Below are 23722 nucleotides of genomic sequence, written 5' to 3'. Positions count from 1 at the left end.
CAGAAATTCCAGTGGTAGCTTCCAAACTCCATAATCTATCAACAACGGGTGTGCACACTGTGTACTCGAACACACACACACACACACACACACACACAGACAGACACACACACACACACACACACACACACACACACACACACACACACACACCCAGTGAGAACTCCAATCAACCTCGTCTACAGTGAGACTTGCCTATCACTTCTGGTTCACTGTTAGTAAATCGATGTCCACCTTATTTTATTGCCAGATATATTTAAAGTGTCAGCTGATGACCAAATGCAGACGATTCAATTTTTTCTTTAGATTTATTGGTATGAATGTCTTTCCTATAATGCCTGGTGCCTGCAGTGGTCAGAAGAGGGTGACAGATACACTAGAACTGGAGTTACAGAGTTTGGTTATCAATCTCCTGGTGGACCCTGGAAACTCTTGCTCTGCAAGAGGAACCGGTGTGCTAAACTGCAGAGCCCATCTCTCCAGCCGCTAAACACAGATATTTTTATAAATAGCTTCATAGGAAAGTCAGATGTTGTGAGCATCAATGATCTAGGCTCCCAGCGGAACATGGGGTCAGGCTCTAAACATTTCAGAGATGTGATTGGTTGCCTACTTTCTCATTAAGCTGTCCATGCATGATCTGGCTGTTTTCACAGGGTCTCCTAGCTCAAGATGCTTTCACACTCACTCTGTAGCAGAGGATGACCTGGAATTTCTGAACGACTGCCTCTGCCTTCCAAGTGCTGGACCACCATATCTGGTTTAGCTCTTACTTCTTAGAGCAGAAACAAATGCAGGGAAATGAGAGGGGTGCTGGAAATCACTGTGTACAAAGGAACTCAGGAGGTGAGGCTCAGAGATAGAGGGATGATGGAACTTAGGAAATGCCAGCCCTAGCATTCCAGTGTACTCCATAACTCCCAGAGGATGAAAGGAACATCTTCCAGGCTGACCTATATCTTGTTGATACTGTCTAGCCAGATGTTTCTAGAAAGCCCCTTCATTTCCATCTCTACCAAAGCAGACTTGTCACTTCAGCCCAATTTGTGACCACACCAGAGGCCTCATAGGTAGCAATGAATATCCTAGTAAGAACACCAGTGGAAGGGGAAACCCTGGGTCCTGCTAAGACTGAACCCCCAGTGAACTAGATTGTTGGTGGGAGGGCGACAAGGGGGGGAGGATGAGGAGGGGAATACCCATAAAGCAGGGGAGCGGGGAGGGGGATGTTTGCCCGGAAACTGGGAAAGAGAAGAAAACTCGAAATGTATATAAGAAATACTCAAGTTAATAAAATAAAAAAGAACTCTCACTGCTTTTAAGCTAAGGTCCAAGTCCTCACATGGGGTATGTCATGACTGCCTGTAACACTAGCTACACACACAAACACGCACACACACCCACACACACACACACACACACACACACACACACAGAGAGAGAGAGAGAGAGAGAGAGAGAGAGAGAGAGAGAGAGAGAGAGAGAGAGTAAATCTCTAAGAGATAACGTCAAGGTTGGTCTAGAATTTCACACAGTTGGTAGAGTCCTTGCCTAGCATGCCAAAAGTCCTGAGTTTGTTCCCAGCATGTACCAATGTGATGTTACATGTCTATAATTCAAGCACTTGCGGGCAGAAGTAGAAGATCAGAAATTCAAAGTTATCATTAGCAATAAAGTGAGTGTGAGGTCAGCCTTCGATATATGAGCCCCTGCCTCAAGAAGAAAACAAAATGTCATGCAAGCCATGTGTGCTCGTCCCAATTCATGTGGCCCCAGCATTTTACTCCATGAGAATTTTTAACTAACAGGGGCACAGAATAATCAGAGAGATGAACTGAAAGATTTCTTCAAGTTAACTCTGACTGTAAATGTAAGATGGCTTGGATCTGGGTTGCCCAAAGAAAGCCAAGGATTATTCTCAGCTACAGTACAAAATCAGTTTATTGAACGGTAGCTTATAGTCAGTCATGTCTACATAAGCATAAAAACCCTGGAACGTCACAAAGGTGAGACAAGGGAGAAGGAGGTTACTTCATGATAAACTGATTAAATAATTACTGAAAGCTTGGTCATCCTGTTTTAAATATCTGATCATTTTTAGTTACATATCTCTGCGTGATGTGTGCCCATGAGTATAGGTGTTTGTAGAGACCTTAGGTGTTGGAACCCCTGTAGGTGGAGTTGGTAGACACGGGTGTTGGGAACTGAACATGTCCTCAACAAAAGTAGTATGAGATCTTAACCAATGAGCCATTTCTCCACCCCATCATCATTAATCCTTAAGAACTTTTGGTCCTGGACACCCGTATTAAGGTGAGCTGCTTGGGAATGAGATTGTTTTCCTATTAAAATGTCAAGATCTGCTTAACTATGTTTCCAAAGGCATTTTTCTTTAAGCAAAGTTTCCCCCTGTAAAGCTCTATAATGAGGTCATATATAATATACATTTTATTTGAGTGCAGTAGAGAAGAGTCAAATGAAAGGGAAGGTCCCAAAGCCACACTGGTCAGCCATATACACAGAGACAGATTACACAGTCCTGGGGACCCACACCAGAGGGGCAGACAAAAACACAACATGCAATATTAGCACCATGAGCTTTTAACTAGTTAGGGCCCGGGGCTCTGCTAGGATGTCCAACCTGTGCCTCTAAGAACAAACAAACAAAAAAACCTCTGTACAAAGAAGCCACCAACTGGAATAATACTGTAATCTGTAATAATAGTGGAAATCTGGCCATCTCAAACAATAATCTTATGTAGTGCTGCCCCCTGCTGGAGGACACAGAGTCTGGCTTGGTTAGGTGCCTTCTAAAGCTTCCAGGCTGACCCAACTAAGACACAAAGAGAAAGCATGTATTTTCTCTGTGACTTGGCAGACAAAGGCACTATAACACTGGCATGGCTGAGACTGAGGCTCCTGTCTCCAGGATGTGCCCAGCACAGTGACCTGGGACTCATCTGTCACCACTGATGGACTTGCTTCCTCCTTGGGGACTGAGAGTACTGTCCTGTCTACTAGGTCTCTTCTTTTCCCAGTTTAGCAGGCAGGGATGCCCTGATGAATCAGTCTTAGCCTCATCTGCCTTCCAATCGTGTACACTACAAAAATGCATGCTTCTAAAGACAGGATTAGTAACCGAGGCTGAACAGTTGTTTTTTTTTTTTTTTTTTTTCTTCTGGCCTCTTCCTTGTGTGCCCCTAAGCAGATCTCATTTGGTTTGAGCAAAGACTTTCACCCACCTCTTTTTTTAAAAAAATCAACCCTATTGTCCGTGCTTTATAATTTCCCTCCCCTTTGAAGCCATGGTATTGCTGTCTGTGGCACTTGTTCAGAGCAGGCTCTATGCACATATCAAATCATCTTCCTCCACCAGCAAACAGTATTGCCCTCTCTGAGATGACAGCAAACCTCTGCTTCATGTTGTCATGTGCACACAAAGAAACAACATTGCCATGGACCTAGCAAGGCCAAACCACTCTCTGCTCTAGACCAAAGCTGGAGGCACACTGAGAGATATGTGTGCTGTCCCATCACCTGCCTGGGACTTGAACCCCACCCTGGGACTCATGGGCACTTGGTTAGGAATGGGCAAGGAAGGGTGAGTCTTCCTTTACTGTGTTTAGAGAGAATCAAAGCCAAGATGCTGGGCTGTGTGCTGGGGCTACTGAAGCCTCATCATCAGTGGGTGGAGCACCTGTGGGTTCCCAAGACTTGAGGACCTTGGTGGAGTAGGGCCTGCTTCCTTCCTTCCTGTAGCTGTAGAGGGATATGGCTCTGAGAGTTATGTCTGGCAGGGGAATCTCTGGGTGATCACATGTACTGAAGGGCCTGGAGTGGCCAGTGATGCAACTGGAAATGAGATGATCGAGTTTCCCAGCTCTCTTGGAGGTTAAGAAGGATCTTCCCCTTTGTGTGACCATCCATGACCCCTGTCCTCTGCAGCACCCCCTGGGAACATACAGAAGACACTTCAGCCCAGGAAGGCAAAACTTCTGAAAGTCTTGCTTCCACAGGGATGGCATCTGTACTCCTCACTGCTAGCCTTTTGAATCTATCTACATTTCCACGTCCTGTATGATTCTGTTTTTCTAATGAATAAGGAAAGGTTTTTATAAGTGTAATAATGGGCAACACAAAATTAAAGAATGATGTAAACTGTGGTTGCCTCCAAAGGGTGCCTCATATTTTAAATGTGTTTGCATTTCTGGGAAGGAGTGCTTTGCACGCACACACATTCATGTAGACACAGGAGAACCCTTAGGTGTCGGGTGCACAAACACAAATCATTCACGGTCTTTGAGACAGGCTTCCTCATTGGCCTGGAGCTCATGAATTTGGCCAGGCTAGCTGGCCAGTAAGACCAAGAGATCTTCCTATCTCTGCCTCCTCAGTGTGGAAATAACAAGTGTATGCCACCATGCCCAGCATTTTTACGTAAGTTATGGGTCTTCCTTTTTAAAGATTTATTTTTATTTATATGAGTATCCTGGAGCTGTCTTCAGACACACACTAGAAGAGGGGATCGGATCCTATTACACATGATTGTGGCCATCATATGCCCATTAAAACCAGTAAAGATACACTTTGAAAAATGCATGCCAATATGTTTGCCCTAGAAAGATTTTAAGAAATAGTAACTTAGGACAGAGAAATGGTTTAGTGAGTGAAGGTACTTACCACCATGCAGGATAAACTGAGTTCAATTCCCAGGACCCACATGGTGGCAGGAAAGAGCTAATTTCACAGGTTGTTCTCTGACCTCCACACAGGTTCTGTGGCATGCATGTTAAAATAAATAAACAAAAGTCATTTTAAAAATACTAATTCTATACTGTCCGTTTTAAATGTCAGTAGCTTCATGAAAAGACTCCTTAAAGCTGTACCTCTGAATTTCTAAATGACATGTGTGCCTGCATGTAAGCAGGGACACAGGGTAAAGATAATTAATCTTCAAGGTCTCTCTCTCCTTCCTGCAGTAACTCTGTCTCTTGAAAGGCCCTGCCTCCCAAAGCCTCCACAGTCTCCACAAAGATTGCCACTACCCAGAGACCAGAGTTCTAACACATGATCTTGTAGGTGACATGTCATATTCAAAACATAGCAAACTTACAATTTTCACCTATGATCTTAATTAAGTGAATGTGCCTCCATTTCAAGCCAACACACACACACACACACACACACACACACACACTCACACACACACATACACACACACACACACACTCACACACACACACACACATCCTGTCCAGAGACACACATATTTAAGCCTGATTACATAGGCAGGCAGGGAGGGAGGGAGAGGGGGAGGGAGAGAGAGAGAGAGAGACAGAGACAGAGACAGAGACAGAGACAGAGACAGACTCAGTCGATTGTAATCACTCAATATATGAATAAAGGTTTTTACTTCTTTCAGCGAAATTTGATTATTATCTTCCTTTATTTTTTTTCCTCTTTGTAAAATTTAGCATGACAGAGAGTATTGGTGGGTTTCTTGGTATCTTTGATGAATTCAAGAATGTCCTCAGAAGACAACCCTTCATTTGAGAGTATTTCTGGAGAAATCTCCTTGTACCTTCAAAATGCTGTCTTCCAGAACTGATGGTTTGTTCCTTTACTTTCTTTCAAGTTTCTGCAGCATTCTTGGATTCATGGATATATTCCACATTAAACCACAGAGAAACACTAAATCCTTCTGACAGTTACTAAAGCATTTAATAACTTTTAAAATACTTTATTTTTACCCATGGTGATTTTTTGAGGTTAACACTTAACCTATGAAAATGCTGTTGTTTGAAAATAACAGTTTAGGCATTTGGGGTAAATAATCTGCTACTAATAAACTAACACACATTGCATCATTTTAGCTTTACTTTTCCATACAGTTTTTATGAACTATTTTATTGATGATTCTAACAATTTTTACACAGAAGGTGATAGACTAGAAGTTACAGAATCCATCACTCCTGGAGACAGACTCATAGAAGATGTCTGTATTCACTTGATTTCATTGGGATCCAAAGCATTGATGACCCAAGTGTGGACTGCTCCCCCACAGTGGCAATTTATCTTTCAGTATTGATTATTCTTAACTCTCAGAAAATATATCGTGAATTTAAATAATTTATGTAAGAAATTATTCAATAATATTCATAAGAATAGTCTGTTACTAAAGACCATTATAGAAAAATTTAAAAGAACTGTTATCAAACAGCATGTGGATTCTCTAGCAGTACACAGATAGGAAAACATACCAAATCAGGAGCCTAGCATCCAGATTAAATGACTGGAGAAGTCTTACTGAACACAGTCATACTGGCATTCCTGGTTACATGGCTTGTAGGCAGATAGAAGAGTGTGTCCATGGATGAGCTTCCAGTTCTCGACACCATTACCACCATTTTTATGCCATGCAATAAGGATAGTAACCTCTGTTGGACAGCGTTTCTGTTATTAGCTGTTCTCAAGGGCAGACTGTTTTTCCTCACACGATATTCTGCTTGTGCCTTTATGGGCAAAATGTTGTTATTCTTGTGCTGTTTATTTGTTCACCTTTTCCCCTATCTCAGGGCTAAGGGGCCAGCCTCTCCCTGCACAAGAGCCTTAGAAGGTACTTTCACACCATACATGCTCGGGTTTGAAATAGGGGTGTGGTCTCTCTCCTGCTTCCAGATCCAGTTGGGATAGAAAGAAATGAAATGCCTAGAGATATCAAGCATTTATACATGGTAACAGACTTAGAACTCTGGTGCTAGAACCAGATTAAGGTAGCATGCCATGTGTCTTTTACTACATAGACATCACATTAGAGTTAATAAAGATTCCATAGACTATCCTAATATAAACATTAGGATAACCCTGTAACCCTGAATGAACTGTGCCCTAGTTTGGTTTCTATTGCTATGATCAAACACGAAACAATACAGCATTTTCAAAAAACGGCACTGGTTCAACTGGGGATCACCATGTAGAAGAGTGCAAATCGATCCATTCTTATCACCCTGTACCAAGCTCAAGTACAGAGGGATCAAGAACCTCCACATAAAACCAGATACACTCAAATTAATAAAAGAAAAAGTGGGGAAGAGCCTCAAACGCATAGGCAGTGGGGAAAATTTCCTGATCGGAATACCAATGGCTTATGCTCTAAGATTGAGAATTGACCAATGGGACCTCATAAAATTGCAAGGCTTCTGTAAGGGAAAGAACACTGTCATTAGGACAAAACAGCAAACAACATGTTCGCAAAAGTTCTTTACCAATCCTATCCAATAGAGGGCTAATATCGAATATATACAAAGAACTAAAGAAGTTAGACTCCAGAGATTCAAATAACCCTATTAAAAATGGGGTAAAGAGCTTAAAAAATAATTCTCACCTGAGGCATATTGAATGGCTGTGAAGTACCTAAGGACATGTTCAACAGCCTTAGTCAACAGGGAAATGCTAATTAAAACAACCCTGAGATTCCACCTCATACCAGTTAGAATGGCTAAGATCAAAAACTCAGGTGGCAAAAGTACCCATTGAGGATGCTGAAAAAGAGAAACACTCCTCCATTGTTGGTGAGATTGCAAGCTGGTACAACCAATCTAAAAATCAGTCTGGAGATTCCTCAGAAAAATGGATATTGTACTACCTGAGGACCCTGCCATACCATTCCTCGACATATACCCAAAAGATGTTTCAACATATAAGAAGGACACATGCTCCACCATGTTCATACCAGTCTTATTTATATAATACCCAGAAGCTGGAAAGAAGCCAGATGTCCTTCATCAGAGAAATGGATACATATAATCTGGTACATTTACACAATGGAATACTACTCAGCTCTTAAAAACAATGACTACATGAAATGCTTAGGAAAATTGATGGAACTAGAAAATATCATCCTGAGTGAGGTAAATCAGTCACAAAAGAACACACATGGTACCACCCACTGATAAATAGATATTAGCTCATAAGCTCAGGATATGTTAGAAACGAGTCATAAACCATGTGAAGCTCAAGAAGTGGGAAGATCAAAATGGTGATCTTAATTCCTTCATAAAAGTGAGAGCAAAATACTCATGGGAGGACATACAGGGACATAGAGTGTATCAGGAACTGAAGAAAAGGTCATCCAGAGACTGCCCCACCTGGGAATCCTTCCCATATTCAGCCTCTAAATCCAGTCACTATTGCTGATGCCAAGATGTGCTTGCTGACAAGAGACAGATATGGGTGTCTTTGAGACGCTCTGCCAGAGCCTGACTGATACAGATGGGCTAACCTTTGGGTTGAACAATAGGACCCCAATTACGGAGTTAGAGAAAAGACAGAAGTAGGTGAAGCAGCTTGCAACACCTTAGGAAGAACAACAATATCATCCAATGAGACCTCACACATGAGCTTCCAAGGACTAAACCAGCAACCAATGAGTACACATGGAAGGACCCATGACTCCAGCCACATATGTAGCAGAGGATGGCATTGTCCCCATCAATAGGAAGAGAAGCCCTTGGTCCTGTGAAGGCTTGTTTCCTCAATGTAGGGAAATGCCAGCGTTGAGTTTGGAATGGGTGGGTGGGAGTTGGAGCGTCTTCATAGAATCAGAGGGAGGGGGAGGGGATGGCCGAGGCTGGGAAAGGGAGTAACATTTAAAATGTAAATACATAAAATATCCAAGAAAAAATACAGTTGAAAAAAACAAATACACATAGTGATACCCTAACAACATGAAGCATTTATGTGTTGAAGCACTGAATTTGGACAATGGAACTTTGTAATACAAAGAGTAGATGGTTAAATATTCCCAGCTACCAGACTTGTTTCTATTTTTATTCTTTTTTCCCCTTACTCCTTTTAATATTCTTTCTTTGTTTTCATTACTGTTTGGACTACCACATTGTTAATGCTCTTCGCTTTAGCTGTGCTTACAATATTATTCAAGAGGAAAAAGGGTGAACAATCGGGTTGAAAAGTATGCAGTTTACTCACAAATGGTGTGTGGAATAGACAAAGATGAGCATGTAGATCTGGATCCTTTAGGTGTGTGGGGTGTGCAGGGCTTGCTGTGATGGGAGAACTGGGTTCTGATGTTGCCAAGTATTAACAGTTTCTGTTCCTTATGTCCTTGTGCTTGAGTGCTGCCATCTGGTTATCTCTGGGTTTAATTGGTCTAGCTGTCTCTCACTAGAGCCTGTCCCTACTGCAAGCCTGTTGACCTGTGAGCCTGTGATTCTGTGATCCTGGATACATCAGAACTTCTTGGGGGTCAAGCTGTTTCTACGTGTTGACTCAGTGGGGTCATCTCAAATTGTCAAAGCATTAATAAAAATATTAGTTTTGAAATTGCTCTGTTCATATATAGAGGTAAATATTCATATACACATACACACACATATAAAAAAATAAATAATTAGGCTCCAAATATCAAATGTGTTCCCACAAGTTTTATATCTCTTTTTTATCATTTTTAATTTAACCTGTGTATTATCATAATTTTTAAACAGCCTTAACCTTCCTTGACCAATCTAGCAATTAGTTACAAAGTCTCTAATGGGAGAAATTGAGGAGTATACTCTCTGGCAACATTCCAGACCCCACTTGAAAATGCCTAGTGTCATCTGTGCCTTCTGAACACAGGGACCTAGGAGCATTCAGTGGCACGACCCTTCTAGTTCCTGCCCTCCATGAGAGCTGAAAATCAGCTGCCAGGAGCAACTACAACCCTGAGAACAGAACACTCTATTCTTGGAACTGGCTGAAAGTGAACAGGAAAAGAGGTCCACAGGAGTGCAGACACACGGGCCTACAGGAGAATCAAGCCACAGCCAGAAACAGCAAGACAAGCTAACATCAGAGACAAACTGATGATGAGAAGTAAGCACAGGAAGACAAACAACAGAAACTAAGACTACTTGGCATCATCAGAGTCAGTTCTCCCTTCAAAGGAAATATTGGATATCCAAACACACTGGAAAGGCAAGACTTAGATTTTAAATCCCGTTTTATCATGACGATGGGGGACTTAAAGAAGGTCAGAAAGAAGTCCCTTAAGGAAATACAGGACAACACCGGTAAACAAGTACAAGCCCTTAAAGAGGAAACACAAAAATCCCTTAAAGAATTACAGGAAAACACAACCAAGAAGTAGAAGGAATTAAACAAAACCATCCATGAGTGAAAAATGTAAATAGAAACAATAAAGAAAGCACAAAGAGAGACAACCCTGGAGAGAGAAGATCTAGGGAAGAGATTAGGAGTCGTAGATGTGAGATTCACCAACAGAATAAAAAGAAGAGAAGATAGAATCTCAGGGGCAGAAGATACCATAGGAAAACATCAGAACAACTGTCAAAGACAATGGAAAAAGCAGAAAGTTCTCAGCCCAAAACATACAGGAAATCCATGGAAGAATGAGAAGCTCAAACCTTAGGAATATAGGTATATAAGAGAGAGGAGACTCCAAACTTAAAGGGCCAGTAAATATCCTCAACATATTATAGAAGAAAACTTCCCTAACCTAAAGAAAGAAATGCGCATAAACATACAAGGAACATACAGAACTCCAAACAGACTGAAACAGAAAAGAAATTTCTCCTGTCACATAATAGTAAAACACCAAATGCAGAAAACAATGAAAGAAATTTCAAAGAAGTAAGGGGAAAAGGTCAAATAACACATGAAGGCAGACCTATAAGAATTACACTGGTCTACTCACCAGAGATTATGAGAGCCAGAAGGTCCTGGAGAGACGTCATACAGAACCTAAGAGAACACAACTGTGAGCCCAGGCTATTATATCCAGCAAAACTCTCAATTAACATAGAAGAAGAATCCAAGATATTCCACGACAAAACCAAATTTACAAAATCTCTTTCTACAAATACAGTCCTATAAAGGACATTATATAGAAAAGCCCAACACAAGGAGGGAAATCACACCCAAGTAAAAGCAAGAAAGTTAATCTCTTTGCAAGCAAAATAAAGAAGAGAAACACACAAAGATAATACCACCTCTAAATACAAAAATACCAGAAAGCAACAATCACTATTCCTTAATATCTCTCAACAACAATGGACTCAATTCTCCAATAAAAATATACAGACCGACAGATTGGATACGTAAAGAGTACCCAGCATTTTGCTCCATAGGAAACACATCTAAGAGACAAATATTGACTGACCCTACCCCAGAGTAAAAGACTGGAAAAGGACTTTCCAAGCAAATGGTCCAAGGAAGCCAGTGAGAGTAGCCATTCTAATGTTGAATAAACCAAAAGTCAGTACAAAAGATAAGAAAGAAAACGTCATATTCATCAAAGGAAAAATCCACCAAGATGAACTCTCAATCCTAAATGTCTATGCTCCAAATGCAAGGGCATATACATTCATAAAAGAAACCCTACTAAAGGTCAAATCACACCTTGTACCTCACACGATAATAGTAGGAGATTTCAACACCCCTCTCTCATCGATGGAGAGACCATGGAAAAAGAAATTAAACAGACATAGAGAAACTAACAGAAGTTATGACCCAAATGTACTTAACAGATATTAATAGAACATTTCATCCTAAAACAAAAGGATACACCTACTTCTCAGCACCTCATGGTATCTTCTCAAAAATGAACCATATAACCGATCATGGAAACAGAAATTCAACAGAGATGTAGAGAAACTAACAGAAGTTATGAAACAAATGGATTTAACAGATATTTATAGAATATTCCATCCTAAAAAAAAGTTATACCTTCTTCTCTGAACCTCATGGACCCTTTTCCAAAATTAACGATATAATCAGTCACTGAACAGGCCTGAACAGATACAGGAAGATAGAAATGGTCCCATGCATTCCATGATGTTCCCACAGACTAAGGCTGATCTGCAATAACAACAATAACGAAAGAACGCCCACATATACATGGAAGTTGAACAACGCTCTACTCACTTATAACTTAGTCAAGGAAAAAACTGAAGAAATTAAAAGACTTCTTAGAGTTTAATGAAAATGAAGGTAAAACATAATCAAACTTATGGGACACAACAAAAGCTGTGTGAAGAAGAAAACTCATAACTGTGAGTGACTGCAAAAAAGAAAAAGACAGGGGAGAACACACATCAGTTCCTTGACAGCACACATGAAAGCTCTAAAACAAAATGAAGTAAGTGCACCCAAGAGGAGTAGAAGGTAGGAAATAATCAAACTCAGGGCTGAAATCAACCAAGTAGAAACAAAAAGGTCTATACAAAGAATCAACAAAACCAAGAGCTGGTTCTCTGAGAAAATCCACAAGATAGATAAACGCTTAGACAGACTAACCAGAGGGCACAGAGAGTGTGTCCAAATTAACAAAATCAGAAATGAAAAGGGAGACATAACAACAGAATCTGAGGAAATTAAAAAAAATCATCAGGTCCTACTTAAAAAAAAACCTATATTCAACAAGTAGGAAAAGGACAGTTTTCTAGACAAATACCAGGTACCAAAGTGGAACCAGGAACAGATAAACCATCTAAATTACCCCATAATTCCTAAAGAAGTAGAACCAGTTATTAAAAGTCTGCGAATCAAAAAGAGCCACCACAAGATGGGTTTAATGCAGAATTCTATCAGACCGTCATAGAAGACCTCACACCAAAATTCTACAAACTATTCCACAAAATAGAAACAGACAAAGCACACCAAATGTCTTCTACGAAGTCACAATTACTTATACTACAGAAAGACCCAAGAATGAAAGAGAATTATAGACCAAATACCCTAATGAATATCAACACAAAAATACTCAATAAAATTCTAGCAACCAGATCCAAGAACACATCAAAATGATCATCCATCACGAGGAAGTAGACTTCATCCCAGGAATAGAGGGATGGTTCAATAAATGGAAATCCAACGACATAATCCACTTTATAAAAATACTCAAAGATAAACACTACATGATCATTTCATTAGATGCTGAGAAAGGAATTGACAAAATTCAACACCCTCGCATAATAAAAGTCCTGAAAAATCAGGAATTCAAGACCCATACCTAAACACAGTAAAAGAAATGTAGAGGAAACCAGAGCCAACATCAAACTAAATGGAGACAAATGTTAAACAGTCCCACTAAAATCAGGGAATAGACAAAGCTGCGCATTCTCTCGCTATTTAATAATAAATATAGTTTTCAAAGTCTAAGCCAGAATAATCAGACAACAAAAGAATGTCAAAGAGATACAAAGTGGAAAGTAAGAAATCAAAATATCACTATTTGCAGATGATGTCATAGTATACTTAAGGGATGACAAGAGTTCCACCAGAAAACTACTAAGCCTGATAATGAGCAAAGTGGCTGTGTATAAAATTTACTCAAAGATATCAGTAGCCATTCTCTACTCAAAGGTTCAACAGGCTGAGAAAGAAATTAGGGAATGATACCCTTCATATTACTCCCAAATAATACATAATACCATGGTATGACTTTAACCAAGACAGTGAAAGATCTGTATGACAAGAACTTCCAGTCTCTGAAGAAAGAAATTGAAGAAGATCTCAGAAGATGGAAAGACCTCTCAAGCTCATGGATTGGCAGAATTAATATGGTAAAAATGGCCATTTTGTCAAACGCAATGTACAGATTCAATATACTCTCCAAAATGCCAACTGAATTTTTCATAGGGACAATATGAGCAATCTGCATATTTGTTTGGAATAATAGCAACAAAAATAGCAACAACAACAACAACAACAACAACAAACAAAACAAAACAAAAAACGAAGGTAGCTAAAAGTACTCTTAACAATAAAAGAGAAGACCTTCTGGTGGAATCTCCATCCCTGATTTCAGCAGTATTACACAGCAGTAGTTATGAAAACTGCATGTTAGTTGTACAGAGACAGACAGATAGATCAGTGGAATTTAATTGAAAACCCCAAAATGAACCCACACACCTATGGTCACTTGATCTTTGACAAAGGAGCTAAAGAAAAAAAGTGGGGAAGAGTCTGAAACACATGGGCACTGGGGAAATTTTCCTGACTAGAACACCAATGGCTTATGCTCTAAGATCAATAATCTACAAATGGGACCTCATAAAACTGGGTGTTCCTTCAGTCTCTGTTTTAATCTTTGCCTCTCCCTTCCCTGCCAAGGGTATTCTTTTTCCTCATTTAAAGAAGGAGTGAAGCATTCACATTTTGATCATCCATCTTGAGTTCCTTTGTTCTAGGGATCTAGGGTAATTCAAGCATTTGGGCTAATAGCCACTTATCAATGAGTGCATACCATGTATGTCATTCTGTGATTGGGTTAGCTCACTCAGGATGATATTTTCCAGTTCCAACCATTTGCCTACGAATTTCATAAACTCGTTGTTTTTGATAGCTGAGTAATATTCCATTGTGTAGATGTACCACATTTTCTGTATCCATTCCTCTGTTGAAGGGCATCTGGGTTCTTTCCATTTTCTGGCTATTATAAATAAGGCTGCGATGAACATAGTGGAGCACGTGTCTCTTTTATATGTTGAGGCATCTTTTGGGTATATGCCCAAGAGAGGTATAGCTGGATCCTCAGACAGTTCAATGTCCAATTTTCTGAGGAACCTCCAGACTGATTTCCAGAATGGTTTTACCAGTCTGCAATCCCACCAACAATGGAGGAGTGTTCCTCTTTCTCCACGTCCTCACCAGCATCTGCTGTCACCTGAGTTTTTGATCTTAGCCATTCTCACTGATGTGAGGTGAAATCTCAGGGTTGTTTTGATTTGCATTTTCCTTATGACTAAAGATGTTGAACATTTCTTTAGGTGTTTCTCAGCCATTCGGCATTCCTCAGCTGTGAATTCTTTGTTTAGCTCTGAACCCCATTTTTTAATAGGGTTATTTGTCTCCCTGCGGTCTAACTTCTTGAGTTCTTTGTATATTTTGGATATAAGGCCTCTATCTGTTGTAGGATTGGTAAAGATCTTTTCCCAATATGTTGGTTGCCGTTTTGTCCTAACCACAGTGTCCTTTGCCTTACAGAAGCTTTGCAGTTTTATGAGATCCCATTTATCGATTCTTGATCTTAGAGCATAAGCCATTGGTGTTTTGTTCAGGAAATTTTTTCCAGTGCCCATGTGTTCCAGATGCTTCCCTAGTTTTTCTTCTATTAGTTTGAGTGTGTCTGCTTTGATGTGGAGGTCCTTGATCCACTTGGACTTAAGCTTTGTACAGGGTGATAAGGATGGATTGATCTGCATTCTTCTACATGTTGCCCTCCAGTGAACCAGCACCATTTGAGAAAATGCTATCTTTTTTCCATTGGATGGTTTTGGCTCCTTTGTCAAAAATCAAGTGACCATAGGTGTGTGCGTTCATTTCTGGGTCTTCAATTCTATTCCATTGGTCTATCTGTCTGTCTCTGTACCAGTACCATGCAGTTTTTATCACTATTGCTCTGTAATACTGCTTGAGTTCAGGGATAGTGATTCCCCCTGAAGTCCTTTTATTGTTGAGGATAGCTTTAGCTATCCTGGGTTTTTTGTTATTCCAGATGAATTTGCAAATTGTTCTGTCTAACTCTTTGAAGAATTGGATTGGTATTTTGATGGGGATTGCATTGAATCTGTAGATTGCTTTTGGTTAAATGGCCATTTTTACTATATTAATCCTGCCAATCCATGAGCATGGGAGATCTTTCCATCTTCTGAGGTCTTCTTCAATTTCTTTCCTCAGTGTCTTGAAGTTCTTATTGTACAGATCTATTACTTGCTTGGTTAAAGTCACACCGAGGTACTTTATATTATTTGGGTCTATTATGAAGGGTGTCATTTCCCTAATTTCTTTCTCGGCTTGTTTCTCTTTTGTATAGAGGAAGGCAACTGATTTATTTGAGTTAATTTTATACCCAGCCACTTTGCTGAAGTTGTTTATCAGCTTTAGTAGTTCTCTGGTGGAACTTTTGGGATCACTTAAATATACTATCATGTCCTCTGCAAATAGTGATATTTTGACCTCTTCTTTTCCGATCTGTATCCCCTTGATCTCCTTTTGTTGTCTGATTGCTCTGGCTAGAACTTCAAGAACTATATAGAATAAGTAGGGAGAGAGTGGGCAGCCTTGTCTAGTCCCTGATTTTAGTGGGATTGCTTCAAGTTTCTCTCCATTTAGTTTAATGTTAGCAACTGGTTTGCTGTATATGGCTTTTACTATGTTTAGGTATGGGCCTTGAATTCCTATTCTTTCCAGGACTTTTATCATGAAGGGGTGTTGAATTTTGTCAAATGCTTTCTCAGCATCTAATGAAATGATCATGTGGTTCTGTTCTTTCAGTTTGTTTATATAATGGATCACGTTGATGGTTTTCCGTATATTAAACCATCCCTGCATGCCTGGGATGAAGCCTACTTGATCATGGTGGATGATTGTTTTGATGTGCTCTTGAATTCGGTTTGCCAGAATTTTATTGAGTATTTTTGCGTCGATATTCATAAGGGAAATTGGTCTGAAGTTCTCTTTCTTTGTTGTGTCTTTGTGTGGTTTAGGTATAAGAGTAATTGTGGCTTCATAGAAGGAATTCGGTAGTGCTCCATCTGTTTCAATTTTGTGGAATAGTTTGGATAATATTGGTATGAGGTCTTCTCTGAAGGTTTGATAGAATTCTGCACTAAACCCGTCTGGACCTGGGCTCTTTTTTGTTGGGAGACCTTTAATGACTGCTTCTATTTCCTTAGGAGTTATGGGGTTGTTTAACTGGTTTATCTGTTCCTGATTTAACTTCGATACCCGGTATCTGTCTAGGAAATTGTCCATTTCCTGAAGATTTTCAAGTTTTGTTGAATATAGGTTTTTATAGTAAGATCTGATGATTTTTTGAATTTCCTCTGAATCTGTAGTTATGTCTCCCTTTTCATTTCTGATTTTGTTAATTTGGACGCACTCTCTGTGTCCTCTCGTTAGTCTGGCTAAGGGTTTATCTATCTTGTTGATTTTCTCAAAGAACCAACTTTTGGTTCTGTTGATTCTTTCTATGGTCCTTTTTGTTTCTACTTGGTTGATTTCCACTCTGAGTTTGATTATTTCCTGCCTTCTACTCCTCCTGGGTGTATTTGCTTCTTTTTGTTCTAGAGCTTTTAGGTGTGCTGTCAAGCTGCTGACATATGCTCTTTCCTGTTTCTTTCTGCAGGCACTCAGCGCTATGAGTTTTCCTCTTAGCACAGCTTTCATTGTGTCCCATAAGTTTGGGTATGTTGTACCTTCATTTTCATTAAATTCTAAAAAGTTTTTAATTTCTTTCTTTATTTCTTCCTTGACCAGGTTATCATTGAGTAGAGCATTGTTCAATTTCCAAGTATATGTGGGCATTCTTCCTTGATTGTTATTGAAGACCAGTTTTAGGCCGTGGTGGTCTGATACCACGCATGGGATTATTTCTATCTTTCTGTACCTGTTGAGGCCCGTTTTTTGACCAATTATATGGTCAATTTTGGAGAAAGTACCATGAGGAGCTGAGAAGAAGGTATATCCTTTTGCTTTAGGATAGAATGTTCTATAAATATCTGTTAAGTCCATTTGGCTCATGACTTCTCTTAGTCTGTCGCCATCACTGTTTAATTTCTGTTTCCATGTTCTGTCCATTGATGAGAGTGGGGTGTTGAAATCTCCCACTATTATTGTGTGAGGTGCAATGTGTGTTTTGAGCTTTAGTAAGGTTTCTTTTACATATGTAGGTGCCCTTGTATTTGGGGCATAGATATTTAGGATTGAGAGTTCATCTTGGTGGATTGTTCCTTTGATGAATATGAAGTGTCCTTCCTTATCTTTTTTGATGACTTTTAGTTGGAAATTGATTTTATTTGAAATTAGAATGGCTACTCCAGCTTGCTTCTTCTGACCATTTGCTTGGAAAGTTGTTTTCCAGCCTTTCACTCTGAGGTAGTGTCTGTCTTTGTCTCTGAGGTGTGTTTTCTGTAGGCAGCAGAATGCAGGGTCCTCGTTGCGTATCCAGTTTGTTAATCTATGTCTTTTTATTGGGGAGTTGAGGCCATTGATATTGAGAGATATTAAGGAATAATGATTATTGCTTCCCGTTATGTTCATATTTGGATGTGAGGTTATATTTGTGTGCTTTCATTCTCTTTGTTTTGTTGCCAAGACGATTAGTTTCTTGCTTCTTCTAGGGTATAGCTTGCCTCCTTATGTTGGGCTTTACCATTTATTATCCTTTGTAGTGCTGGATTTGTAGAAAGATATTGTGTAAATTTGGTTTTGTCATGGAATATCTTGGTTTCTCCATCAATGTTAATTGAGAGTTTTGCTGGATACAGTAACCTGGGCTGGCATTTGTGTTCTCTTAGGGTCTGTATGACATCAGTCCAGGATCTTGTGGCCTTCATAGTTTTTGGCAAGAAGTCTGGTGTGATTCTGATAGGCCTGCCTTTATATGTTACTTGACCTTTTTCCCTTACTGCTTTCAATATTCTTTCTTTATTTTGTGCGTTTGGTGTTTTGACAATTATGTGACGGGAGGTGTTTCTTTTCTGGTCCAATCTATTTGGAGTTCTGTAGGCTTCTTGTATGTCTATGCGTATCTCTTTTTTTAGGTTAGGGAAGTTTTCTTCTATGATTTTGTTGAAGATATTTACTGGTCCTTTGAGCTGGGAGTCTTCACTCTCTTCTATACCTATTATCCTTAGGTTTGATCTTCTCATTGAGTCCTGGATTTCCTGTATGTTTTGGACCAGTAGCTTTTTCCGCTTTACATTATCTTTGACAGTTGAGTCAATGATTTCTATGGAATCTTCTGCTCCTGAGATTCTCTTTTCCATCTCTTGTATTCTGTTGGTGAAACTTGTATCTACAGCTCCTTGTCTCTTCTTTTGGTTTTCTATATCCAGGGTTGTTTCCATGTGTTCTTTCTTGATTGCTTCTATTTCCATTTTTAATTCCTTGATTGTGTTTTCCTTGAATTCTTTCAGGGATTTTTGTGTCTCCTCTCTATCGGCTTCTACTTGTTTATTTATGTTTTCCTGGAATTCTTTCAGGCATTTTTGTGATTCCTCTCTGTAGGCTTCTACTTGTTCTCTAAGGGAGTTCTTCACTTCGTTCTTGAAGTCCTCCTGCATCATGATCAAAAATGATTTTGAAACTAGATCTTGCTTTTCTGGTGTGTTTGGATATTCCATGTTTGTTTTGATGGGAGAATTGGGCTCTGATGGTGCCATGTAGTCTTGGTTTCTGTTGCTTGGGTTCCTGTGCTTGCCTCTCGCCATCAGATTATCTCTAGTGTTACTTTGTTCTGCTATTTCTGACAGTGGCTAGACTGTCCTATAAGCCTGTGTGTCAGGAGTGCTGTAGACCTGTTTTCCTCTCTTTCAGTCAGTTATGGGGACAGAGTGTTCTGCTTTCGGGCGTGTAGTTTTTCCTCTCTACAGGTCTTCAGCGGTTCCTGTGGGCCTGTGTCTTGAGTTCACCAGGCAGCTTTCTTGCAGCAGAAAAGTTGGTCTTACCTGTGGTCCCGAGGCTCAAGTTCGCTCGTGGGGTGCTGCCCGTGGGCTCTCTGCAGCGGCAGCAACCAGGAAGACCTGTGCCGCCCCTTCCGGGAGCTTCAGTGCACCAGGGTTCCAGATGGTCTTTGGCTTTTTCCTCTGGCGTCTGAGATGTGTGTGCAGAGAGCAGTCTCTTCTGGTTTCCCAGGCTTGTCTGCCTCTCTGAAGGTTTAGCTCTCCCTCCCACGGGATTTGGGTGCAGAGAACTGTTTATCCGGTCTGTTTCCTTCAGGTTCCAGCGGTGTCTCAGGCAGGGGTCCTGCCGCTCCTGGGCCCTCCCCCACGGGAGCCCAGAGGCCTTATACAGTTTCCTCTTGGGCCAGGGATGTGGGCAGGGGTGAGCAGTGTTGGTGGTCCTTCTGCTCTGCAGCCTCAGGAGTCAATATATCACTCTTAATTCTAACAGACTCACAGGTGTATGCTAAGGGAACATATTCCATGTACAATAAACAGAAGAAATTGGTTCTTATTTTTTGATATGTTCATGTAAATTAAGCATACTTTCACTTTTATTTCCGACATTTGGTTTTTTTCTTCCTATTTTGGAATAGTGTTGCTATGCTGGTTTTAGTGTTCACACAGTCAAACCTAAAATTCAGAGAGAATACCAATCGGGATAGAATGAAAGCCCAGGCTACCTTTGTCTTCCTCTTGATCTTGCTGCCTCTGTTCCTCCTTTAGTGTAATGCTATGCTGTGAACATTTCTGTTTTCATCAAGGTCTCTTAAATCCCAACAGGCCACCTTGTAGCTAAAGATTACCTTGAGCACGATCCTCTTCTTCCTGTCTCTAATTCTGCAATGTAGAAGTTTGAGTTCTGAGCCACTCTACCCTGTCAAGTAACACAACTTCAAGGCCAGTATAGGCAAGAGGAAGTACCAGGCTGAGTGCAATCCTGTCAGAAAAAGGACATTCTAAATATTTTTACCTGGCAGATCTGGTCTCTGCAGCTGGGGAGATGGGTGTTGGGTAAAGTGTCACAGTGCAACAAAAGGACTCTGGAAATCAGACAAGGAAGAATCATGGTGTCATCTTAGGCCTTGAGCTTAACAGAGGCAGGTGTGGCAGATTGATGGCCTGAGATTACTGACATATTACTCTGTCTCAATATTGAGGTAAAAAAGCATTTGATGATTATTCCTGGCCTCCAGGTATGAGGACAAACAGACAGATACCAACACACAAACACACACACACACACACACACACACACACACACACACATACACACAGAGAGAGAGAGAGAGAGAGAGAAAGAAAGAGAGAGAGAGAAAGAAAGAGAGAGAGAGAGAGCGATAGAGGGGTAACTCTGAGGTAATGTATGTATCATGCAATAATTAACTCTTTATAGATCTATCTAGACTTTTCCAACTATGGACTGTCTAAATTTTACAGTCATGTCTGTCTATATCTTGGCCAGTGAACATAAACCTAAGTCCCGTGGCAAAAAACCTACTCGGGTTTTCTAGTGATGAATATTTTTTTTCTTTCTCTTGTTTAACTCCAGTTTTCTTTATGCAGTCCAGGCAGCCAAGGACTTTTGATCCTGCTGGACAACAGACTGGACACAATGAGTGGCCTGATGAGTGGACCCTTGGACCATTTGGGACTCACCTGTACTAAAATCCACGTATAACAAAAGGGTCTCCAACATCCTGCTCCTTCCACTAGGAGTGCAGTTGAAAGGAAGATGCTCCAAGATATAGATTTCTTGTGGCTTTTTTTCTGTGTGTTTTCACTTGAAGCTTGTAAGGTTTGCTTTTTATTCCTCTTATTTGTATATAATTTTGTTCATACATTTGTATTTATCTAATATTTTAATGTTTTAATTGAAACAGTGACATCACCTCCCTCTTTTGTACCTCCTCTCCATCCTCTCCCAGCTATCCTATATCAAACATTTCTCATGCCTGCACTCTTAAGTTTATGGACTCCTTTATGTGATTAAATTTGTTATATATTTTTACATATCTTGTGTATCCACAAATAAATATAAATATACCTGCAGAGCCCATATTTGTTGCTTGTGTATATATTTGTTCAAGACTGACTACTCTGTATTTGACAACATGGTACTTCCTATTTTTACCTTTTGATATTTTCTCTTCCCAATATTAAAATTCTTTTTCTGGCTAATGGTTTCTTGCCACTTTTATTTAACCTAAATTATTTATTTTCTTCTTTTGCTTCCTTTCTATCCTCCCCCCATCTTTGATTCTACTACAACAAAGACCACTGCCTGTGGGAAGGACTCACTATTGAAAGAGCCAGAATTGTGGGTCAATTGAAGACCAGTGGGAAAGTTCTAGATTGTTCACTGTCCTAGCAAAACTGTCCAGAACAGCTGATATATGTAGAAAAAGAAATTAAATGGGCTCGTGACGATCGACTAAAGGTAAGGTAATAGTACCCACCTCTTTAACAAGAACTGTTCCCAGAAAGATCCAGAGTCACTGACATATGAGAAACTTGAATGCTTGCCAGCTGACCCAGGTTTAGAGCACTTAATGTAATAGGATCAGATAATGGGGAATGCCTTTGTATTTCAGGTAAGTCAGGGACTTGCTAAGGTCTTGGGGACTAGTTTGAAACTCCACTGTGCATATTGTCCCCAGAGTTCAGAAAAGTTAAAAAAGATTAATAAAATTCTAAAAGAGACCTTAATTAAATTAGCCTTGGAGACTGGTGGGGACTGCATGATGCTCCTTCCCTCTGCCCTATATTAGATATAGATGGCATTCTAGCCCCCATTGTGTCCAGCCTACAGTTGACAGCTATTACAGAACTGAAAAATGATAATTTAAGGTCAGAACTACCCAATAGGCTCATGAATATGATTGGCCTAAATTATGTACCCTCTATGAAGCAGGCCTGGTTCCAGAACCTCACGAGTTAAGATTTCAGCAAGCTGAGCCTAAACCAAGGATTTCATCATCCTGTTGAACACAGTCACCACCTGGGTGCACTACCACCATGCCAGACCTGCTCCTCCTCTGAAGAAGAGTACCTGGCTCTAACTGTCATTGTTTAAGGTTTATTTATGTATTTTTATCTGTATGGGCATTTTTTTGCATGAGTGTCTGGTGCCTCTGAATTTAAAAGAAGACATTGGATCACCTGGAGTTGGAGTTGCAGATGATTGTGAGCCATGATGTGAGTGCTGGGAACTGACCCTGGTCCTCTGCAAGAACAAGGAGTGTTCCTACCCTCTGAGCCATCTATCCACATCCCCAGCCCACCCCTCACTTTGTGACAGCGTGTTGGTGGTGGTGGTGGCATTGTTGCTATTGTTATTGTTGTTTTGATTTTCTGAGACAGGCTTTTTCTGTATAGCCCAGGCCCATCTGGGACTCATTCTTTTTTTTGGGGGGGGGGAGCTGAGGACTGAACCCAGAGCCTTGCACTTGCTAGGCGAGCGCTCTACCACTGAGCTAAATCCCCAGCCCTGGCACTCATTCTTTAGACCAAGCTACCCTCAAATTCAGAGATCCACTTGCCTCTGCCCCCAAGTGCTGAGACCAAAGGCGTGTGCCACCACCTCTCTGCTTCTTTGTTTTGTTTTGTTTTTCTTTTTTAAATCAGGACTTTTAAAATTTTTGTTTGATGAAAACTCTTTCTTGGTTCATTTCATTTTAAATGAGATTAGAACCCATGCCTTTATTTTCGCTAATCTAAATACACTCCAAACACAACCATCCAGACTTAATACTTTTTAAATGGTATATTTCATTGCATTTGCAAAAATTCACTACTTGGATAGAGTGCACTAAAATCATGAATAAAAGGAGGAGGAGAAGTAGCTCAATGATTAAGAGCACAGACTGCATTTGCAGAGGGCCTGGGCTTAATTCCCAGCACTTACAGGGCAGCTTACAATCTCCTGTGGCTACAGCTATATGGAATCTCATCCCTTCTTCTGAATTCTGTGGGCAGCAGTTATATCTGTGGTACACAGACTCATAAGCAGGCAAAACACTCCTACACATATTAAAAGTCATAGATAAGATTTACATAAATAGATTTCCTAGTTATGTCACTGTATTTCCCAAGAATGCTGATTACGTGTATGGGATGAGGGTAGAAACCACACCTCCACATCACATAGCAACTGTAAGGAAAGTCTCCATAAAAAATGGTAAAAATGTCCTGAATGTGAATGTTAGAACCTTGGGAAAGCAGTACTTATTAAACACAAGTCAAGGAGGAGAGAT

The 23722-nt window shown here is 40.2% G+C and overlaps 1 protein-coding gene across 9 annotated transcripts in view; it reads right to left on the bottom strand.

Annotated features, from left to right (window-relative positions):
• The window catches only part of LOC102549174 (ankyrin repeat domain-containing protein 26-like), a 246026-nt gene that overhangs the window by 123866 nt on the left and 98438 nt on the right, over nt 1-23722 (bottom strand). The gene's annotated exons all lie outside the window — the stretch shown is intronic.

The sequence above is a fragment of the Rattus norvegicus genome, chromosome 17 (assembly GCF_036323735.1).
Source record: "Rattus norvegicus strain BN/NHsdMcwi chromosome 17, GRCr8, whole genome shotgun sequence".
In the NCBI taxonomy this organism is placed as follows: domain Eukaryota; kingdom Metazoa; phylum Chordata; class Mammalia; order Rodentia; family Muridae; genus Rattus; species Rattus norvegicus.
Note: the sequence above shows the minus strand (reverse complement) of the source record. Positions and strands in the feature narration are given on the sequence as shown.